The sequence below is a fragment of the Ochotona princeps genome, chromosome 10 (genome assembly GCF_030435755.1).
Source record: "Ochotona princeps isolate mOchPri1 chromosome 10, mOchPri1.hap1, whole genome shotgun sequence".
Taxonomy (NCBI): Eukaryota; Metazoa; Chordata; class Mammalia; order Lagomorpha; family Ochotonidae; genus Ochotona; species Ochotona princeps.
In genome coordinates this window covers 58,038,317-58,046,291 of record NC_080841.1, presented here as the reverse complement: position 1 = coordinate 58,046,291, position 7,975 = coordinate 58,038,317, and the positions used below count along the sequence as shown (strand labels likewise).

The window sequence follows — 7,975 nt, the reverse complement described above, 5'->3', positions numbered from 1 at the left end:
CCTGCCTGCAGATCACCTCAGCTCTGGCCCGTGTGGCCATTTGAGAGAGAATCGCTCCTTCGCTCTGTAACTGTTTTTCAAATAAACATAAAATAAATATTCAGAAAAATAAAATGGAGTGCAGCCATATGATGTGCTTTTTATAATGCATACTCTTAAAATAGGTTAGAATTTCAAGATACTCTAAAATGTGCACTATTTGTATAATACTCAATAAAGTTTGTGTAATATACTTACAAGGCGTTTTCTAGGTGTGTTTCACAACCAATGAGACGTCCCAAGATCAACGATCACATCACTTAACTTTGAAGAGCATTTGCTGTGAACGATGCAATGCCCAGAACCAACGATCGAGAGTGTGAAACGCAAGTGACTTCTGAATAAGTGAGAGAATATGAAGCACAATTATTTTTTACAGAATATATGCAGATATAGAGTCATTTATCATAGAAGAATGGATGGGATCACTTAGGAATACAGTCCAAATCCTAAGGCTCCAGCAATCCCATTGCATTTTGTACTGCAAGAATAATGAGGGTCCAGTGACGGACTCACCTAGAAGTGTTACATCAGAGAAAATCAATGCCCAATTCTGGATATAGTTCAGATCTATAAGGTGTTGCCTCTTTAAAGTCACCTACAATTAAATGGAAGAAGTAAGTTTTCATGCTACTTAATGAAAAGTAACTGAAGTACACTTGCTTTTTATTTTTCTTCAAGATTGGTTAAAGCATTTTTTTAGGCACTATCCTGCCAATTGTGGGAAAAAATAAAATTGGAAACATCTTTTGGGAGGTAAACTATGGTTTCAGTTAATACTCTGACTTAACTTACAACAACTTAACTGAAAAAACATATAGTGGGGTTTGTACCTGAAGAAAGTCTAGTTATTTTGAGGATTTTATTTTTAAAATTTATGAAACAACTGCTGATCTCTGTTTTGTAACAAAAAGCAGTAGTTTAAAGAAGCTAATCAAATACAATGCGACTTTTCCTCTTTCAAGCAAAAAGAACCAGAGTGTTGGGGGTACATGAAGGAAAAAAGGAACCTTAAATGGAATGCACTGTTTCAGATCTATTGGCCTCTAAAATTACCATTTTAATAACATATTCCATGCAAGGAAAACTAAGTATTGCAGCTAGATGAATGTTAAGAAGAACAAAATTGTAAACAGTATCTTTGTTTACTTTTCAATAAATGAATTAGGATATTAATCTGGTCTCAAACTGCATGCAGAATATTTCATGACTCCCTACTAAGCAGTATTTTGTAATACTAACAAAGAATAAAAATATACTTGTATCGATAATGACCTGTAGGATTCTTTTCTTTTATTAAGAGTTATTTTATTTTCATTGGAAAGGCAGATCTATAGAGAGGAAGAGAGAAAGAGAAAGGTCTTCCATTCAATGGTTCACTCCCCCAAGCAGCTGCAACAGCTGGAGCTGAGCATATCTGAAGCCAGGAGCCTGGAGCCTCTTCCGGGTCTCCCACGTGGGTGCAGGGTCCCAAGGCTTTGGACCATCCTTGACTGCTTTCCCAGGCCACAAGCAGGGAGCTGGATGGGAAGCGGGGCCACAGGGACATAAACTAGCACCCATATGGGATCCCAGTGTGCACAAGGCAAGGACTTAAGCTGCTATGCTATCACGCTGGGCCCGACCTGTAAGATTCTTTAAAAAATTAGTTTATACATGTGTTTAAAAATAGATACACCTGGATAATTAAACTCTTAGATTTAATTCATTATCAAATCTTAAACAAAACCTGAAGAGTTCAGAGGAAAGCCACTCCTGAATTTGATCTTATGTATGAATTGATTTATCCAAAGGAGGTGAAACAGAGTATAATCTGGACATGCAGATTCGTTTCCACATGAAAAGGGTGAGATGAATGTGGGACTCCCCATTTTAATGTTTAAACACCCTATTTTTAATCTTCCCAAAGGTGAGGTAAAAGAGTTTCCACTTTTGCATTTAGTAAAACATCTGTATTGTGAGAAACCTACAAATAGTAATGGTTGAATATCAAGAATCTTCTACATTGGATTGATATCCTTAAAAGTTGCATTAAGAGGTCTGTGTGAGGGCCTGGCACCATTGCCTACCTGCTAAAGTTCTCCCCCTGAAAGCTCCAGGATCCCACATGGGCACCGATTCTAATCCCGGCAGCTTAACTTCCCATCCAGCTCCCTGCTTGTAGCCTGGGAAAGCAGTCGAGGACAGCCCAAAGCCTTGGGACCCTGCAACTGCATGGGAGACCTGGAGAAAGTTCCTGGCTCCTGGCTTCAGATCAGTGCAGCATCGGCCGTTGCGGTCACTTGGGGAATGAATCATCAGACAGAAGATCTTCCTTTCTGTGTATCAGACTTGCCAATGAAAATAAATAAATCTTTAAAGAAAAAATGAAGTCTGTGTGAACATAAATTATGCATCAATTGAAAATACAGGATTTATTCTTACTAACTTTATTATTCTCAAAATCTGTTTTAATTTTTATTAATATCTACATATATAGTTCTGCAAATAAATTCAATGACTCTGTAAGTCTTAAAAATAATAAACTACTGGTTAATTAAAAATCACACTGTTTTAATGTTAGGATTGTTGATTTGACTCAAAAAGAGAGATTATGATTTCAGAGGAATGTATAGATTATCTAACCAGTTGGGTATTTAAAACTCACTTCAAAAGATAGTTATGTGTGGGAAAAGCCACTGCAGGAGAGAATATCCATTTCCATTTTCAAGAAGATCTTTCAGTTGAAAGAAAATTCCCTGTAGATACTTTTGGAGTACCAATTCCCACTTTTCTCCACGTCTGTATGGGAAAGGAGAGGAGATGCAGTTATTTTACCCATGTCTTCTAAAAACTAACTTTGCTGTCCTGGGCAAATCAATTCCTAAAGCCCTGGGATTTTCTACTTTAAAATGGACAAATAAATGAACAAACAAAACCTAAGAAAATTCACTAAATATATAAAATTCTAACAATGGTCTTGAATTTAGTTCTCCTATTGTAAGCTAATTTCAATACCATTTCTGCAGCAATGGAAACGGTTGTTATTTTGATACCATTTTACTTTACCTTTGTTTATTTTCAAAATTGAAAGTATCTAAACATAAATGCTTGTTAATACATTGTGTTTCTTTCTGTTTTTCTCTAATTTTTCCAGTTATTCATCATGTTCTCAGATTTTTCAGAAATAATAAAAATGTTGTTGTTCAAAATTTTGTGAACAAGTGAAGCACCTTAAACTTGATACTTAATTGAACCTTTTCATTCATTTCATTCATCAATATAACGAATCATTTGACCTTAGTGTCTAATCAAAGTGTACTTTAAGTAGAGAATTATATTATTCCTGAAATTGAGGAATCAGAAGCAATATTGTAAGGCCAAATATCTTGAATAAATTCTGACCCTTTTACAAATATAGAAACTTTTTGAAAAGTGGTGATTTTCAGAAACTCATATCCACAAAACTATTTTCAAATTCTAGAGTGTAAAGACCACTGGCCCAGGAGGAAGTAGTTCTGACCTTGCCAGGGTATTTTTTTAAACATCTTTTTAAAAGTTTTGAAATATAGTATGTTCAATGACTCCCCTAGTCATAATCGGTGATGATGATTAATATATACATTTATTCAAAAGCCAGTTATTTTATTGAATAGCAGTACACTTCCTAAAAACTACCTTTTTTTCTTATTCTGTGGGCTCTTTATTGTTCTAAGGTCTTTTTTTATTATTTAACTGAAAATCTTTAAATTTCAGTATCACTTGTACCTGAAAATTCTGAGTTTCCTTGTATTATCCCTTTCTGTTTTCAAGATAAAACAAAGTAATTACATAGGATGGCATTGGGGGGATAAAGAAAAGACTTACATCATTTGAATAGTAGTAATTTTAAAACTAAATCCACATTTTAGAATACATTGATTGTATTTCATAGACATATATGTGATACATAACCTATTGTGGTATAGAGGTATAAAGTTAGAAACATAACTTAGTAATGTCATTTAGTAAATGTTCTGAAATGTTTCTTTATGGTTTACTGAGAATATTCACGGGATAGAGAAAGTTGTTGATTTATGAAGCAAACATAACTGCAATTTTTCACCAAAGAGGCAATTGTGAAGAAACAGACATGCTATTCTCACTATTGGCTACTCCAAGTTATACACTTTTAAAACAGCATTGCTCAATGTCAAAACAAAAATTCGTTATTAGACAAACCAAAAATTCATATGGTCATGTGTTTAGCAATAGTCCAGGGCCCATTTTAATTGGGAACTCGGGGGTCACTTGAATGATCTCCGTCTTTTTTCCTAGTGTTCAGAAGAAAGCAGAGCAAGAGAGAAAAAGGTAAGGCCAAGAAAAACTGGGGTGACTACCTTTAAATTTCAGCAAAAAATGCAGAAAATGCACCCAGGAAGCAATAAAATACAGTTCAGCTTGCATTCGCTGTAATAGATTCTGAATATAAAACAGGAATGTTAGACCTCTCCCCCAAAAAGGGGGGTGGAGAGACATGGGCAAAGTGCATACTGCAAACCAAGCAGGCTGGCGCCACACTAATGGGTCCCTTGGAGGGACAACCTGTACTGCCACTCTCCATGGCAAGCTTGTGAATCATACTCAGAACTTGTTTCACTCCACTGAAACCTTCAAGGAGTGTTTGTTAAGGAAGGGGGAGGGAGGGAAGCCTCGGTGCGGCTGGGTGGCAGTCACGCACATCTTACCTCTCACCCGGCAGTGACCTTCATATGTTTTCATGTTTATCTAAAAAAGATAAAAGGTATGATTGCCCAGGAATGAAAACATGGGTAACGTTCAAACAGAGGAAAGCAGAAACAGCAGTTTAAGCCTATGAAGGAAATGCAAACCAGCCCTGAGAAACATTTGACATTGCCTCTCTCTCTCTGGAGGTCATGGTTGTGGTCTATTGAAACAAATAGGAGCGACCCAGCAGAAGGTTTTGATAATAGGGACCAAAGCTTTCCTAGGTGCATGTCTTACTGTCAGAATTTGTAAGATCCTAAAACTAACAACACTATTCTACCCCGGACAAATGGCTTCACATTTTCTAAACTAAAAAGAATTATTAGATTCAGGCAGCAAACTCGAGAAAACACATAGATTTGATTAGGTTAAATATATGTAATGTTGTATGAGCCTGCAAAAGGGATTATGCAAGGCTCCAGAAAAGAAATGTAATGAGGAGAAAACACGGAGACTTTTTTTGTGCAAAGTTTAAAAGATAGGGAGGCAAGGACACAAACCTTTTACCTGACAGAAATGAAAGAGGAAAAGGTCTTTGAACCGAGATACTGTGCTTGTATTTTAAGGTCTGAGGTTAAGTACTTCCAGTGTTCAATTGAAGCAAATTCTGATCTTAACTTTTTTGTTGTTGTTGCTTAAAAAAAAATTTCGATTGAAGTTGTTGAGACAAAGCTTATGAGATTGTTTCATTATCATGGGAATATGTTGTGACTTATGCCGGGTTCCGTCAATCACTGGTTTTCCATTCATGAATAACAAGAAAAGAGTAGTTAAATAAAAAGATCAATTTTCTATTTGACACAATGCAAAACATTACGTTCTTTTGGGATGCAGTACCTTTTCCCACTGTCGGTTCTTTTCCCATCATGCCCTTGACCTTGGAGGTCAGCTGTCATTGGAAGATGAAGCTCTGAATAAACAGAGAAGACCCTGTGGTGTCTCTTATCTCCGCATTTTGCCTCAAATCTCCGGGCGGAGCTTTAAATTATTCATCCAGTAGTGCTCTCTCGGAGTTACACATCTCCATCATCCACCCCCCTTCCACCTCCCGGTTTGTGAGTGAAGGCGGTATCCTTGGGAACCTTATCAGAGATCGCAGATTCAGGCTCCAGAAATGAAATAAAAGAGGAAATTGGCTGTATTAGCATAAGAGGAGTCAGCCTGGAGTTGAATACACACATCACCCGGGAGCACACTGGCTTCCCTTATCAGCAGCGTTTGATCACTACTTTATATATATATACACACACACACACACACACACACACACATTCTTTAATTCCATCCAGCCCACTCCTTTGTTCCAACTCATACAAGGGAACATATGAAATAAGGGCAGATGGCATAAAGTCCTGAATAGTTTTCAACACTTCCAACCTCTCCTAGGCTCAAGGAAAACAGCATAAATAAAATGTTCATTTGAAGATAGCTTTTATAACCTAACCCCAATCTCCTACCCCCAGGAAAAGAGTTGTTATTGCCATTTCAAGGGAGACAAAACTAAGTAGTTAAGGTTTGGTTTGATGAATGTTGCAGCAAGAGCTGCACTACCGTTCAGGGACCTTATCTAACATATATGTTAAATATCGTTTGTATTTTCCATTTTTGGTTGAAGAATTGTTAGCAAACTGCAATTTTTTTTCTTCTGGAAGCATATTTTTTCCATATTTTTTCCATTTTTATATTTTAAAATTATTCTTTAAGTCAAGGCTGTTAGAATATATTCCAATTAAAGATTTTGTGACAGTTTATCTATGAAAAACAATGTCTAGAAACTACCAGTTTCAAAGACACATTTCATTAAAGTGCTCTGTACGTATGAATACACCTCATAGCAACTAAAAAAATGCTGTTTTGTAATTTAAGTTTTCTAAGTTTTTCTTATAATGTGCCAATACTATTTTATGTCAAGTTCAATATTTTCTCCTGAAACTCTTTGAATATCAGCTCTAATTAGCTTCAAAAGTATAATTGTGGGCAAACTTAAATAAGGCACTAATAAGTTAACCAAAGTTTGCAGTTCACATTCTCACTAGTATCTTTTCCTGCTGCTGAAGATTAGTTGATGACATAGTCTCGATCTGATGTTGCATGATTATTATTTATGACACTTTGGGAACAGTTTCGCCCTTCTAAGTCACATAATACTCGCTAGTGTTTCTTGTAATCGAGGAACAGATGGGCACTGACGACTTGACAGTTTCTGATTCACTTGAGATGCTTATTTCATTGAATCCGCATGACATTTTCTTAGAGTAAATATCATTATGCTTCTGCATACCTATGTTCAGTTTCAACAGAAAAAGCTAGATTTTAGAGGGTCTAGGTAGTAGTATGAACAAGGCGATTTCAATGATGGATAGAGCCCAGCTCCAACCAGTTCTTCTTCCACTTAGCTGTGTTTCAAAATTTCAGCTACTCCTTCAAGACAAATTATCAGAAGAGCAGTCACCTTCATTTCTAAATTGTGTGCACACACTAGTGTGGGATCTGATGAAAAGCCAGGAAGCTAGTAGCAGAATTTGGCAGAACAAGGTGATGATTATATATCTTGTCACACTGTCCTATACTGCCACCTGGCCCTGCTCTTCATAATGAGTGAGTATTTTTTTTTTCACTCTATATTGTGCTTGTGCCTGGGAAAGTAGTTGAGGACGGCCCAATACCTTGGGACACTGCACCCACATGGGCGACCCAGAAGACGCTGGGGCTTGGTTTTGGATTGGCTCAGCTCCAGCTATGGCGGCCATTTGGGGAATGAACCAGCAAATGAAAGACCTTTCACTGTCTCTCCTCTCCATAAATCTGATCTGCCTTTCCCATTAAGAATAAATAAAATATTAAAAAATAGAAAATCACATACAATTTTAAATAACTGGCTATTTTAGATAAAGGTAGACATTTTCCATGGGAGTAAATTATTACGCATTTAGTTTTGTATTAGAATATTGATGTACTTTATATAATTTCCTTTTTAACAGTAAAATATGAATATAGAACTCTGTTTCAGATTTGTTTCTCATCTCACTGTGTACAATTTTATGATATATCACTGCATATCACTTACCTTTTGAGGGAATTGCCTGTTGGATTTCACAACCATGTCTTGATATAGTTTTGGATCCAGTGTGCCCTTCTGATTCAAATCCCTGTGTTTTTTTCTGCTTTGAAGACTACTTGTTATTCCTTT

At 36.4% G+C, this 7,975-nt stretch overlaps 1 long non-coding RNA gene across 1 annotated transcript; it reads right to left on the bottom strand.

Annotated features, from left to right (window-relative positions):
- Positions 1 to 290: 290 nt before the first annotated feature.
- Positions 291 to 5,408, bottom strand: LOC131481307 (uncharacterized). The gene is made up of 3 exons (XR_009246218.1): positions 5,293 to 5,408; positions 4,746 to 4,785; positions 291 to 376 (listed from the first exon to the last, which is right to left on the bottom strand). It is a non-coding gene; the product is annotated as an uncharacterized LOC131481307 (long non-coding RNA).
- Between the last annotated feature and the right edge of the window lie 2,567 nt (positions 5,409 to 7,975).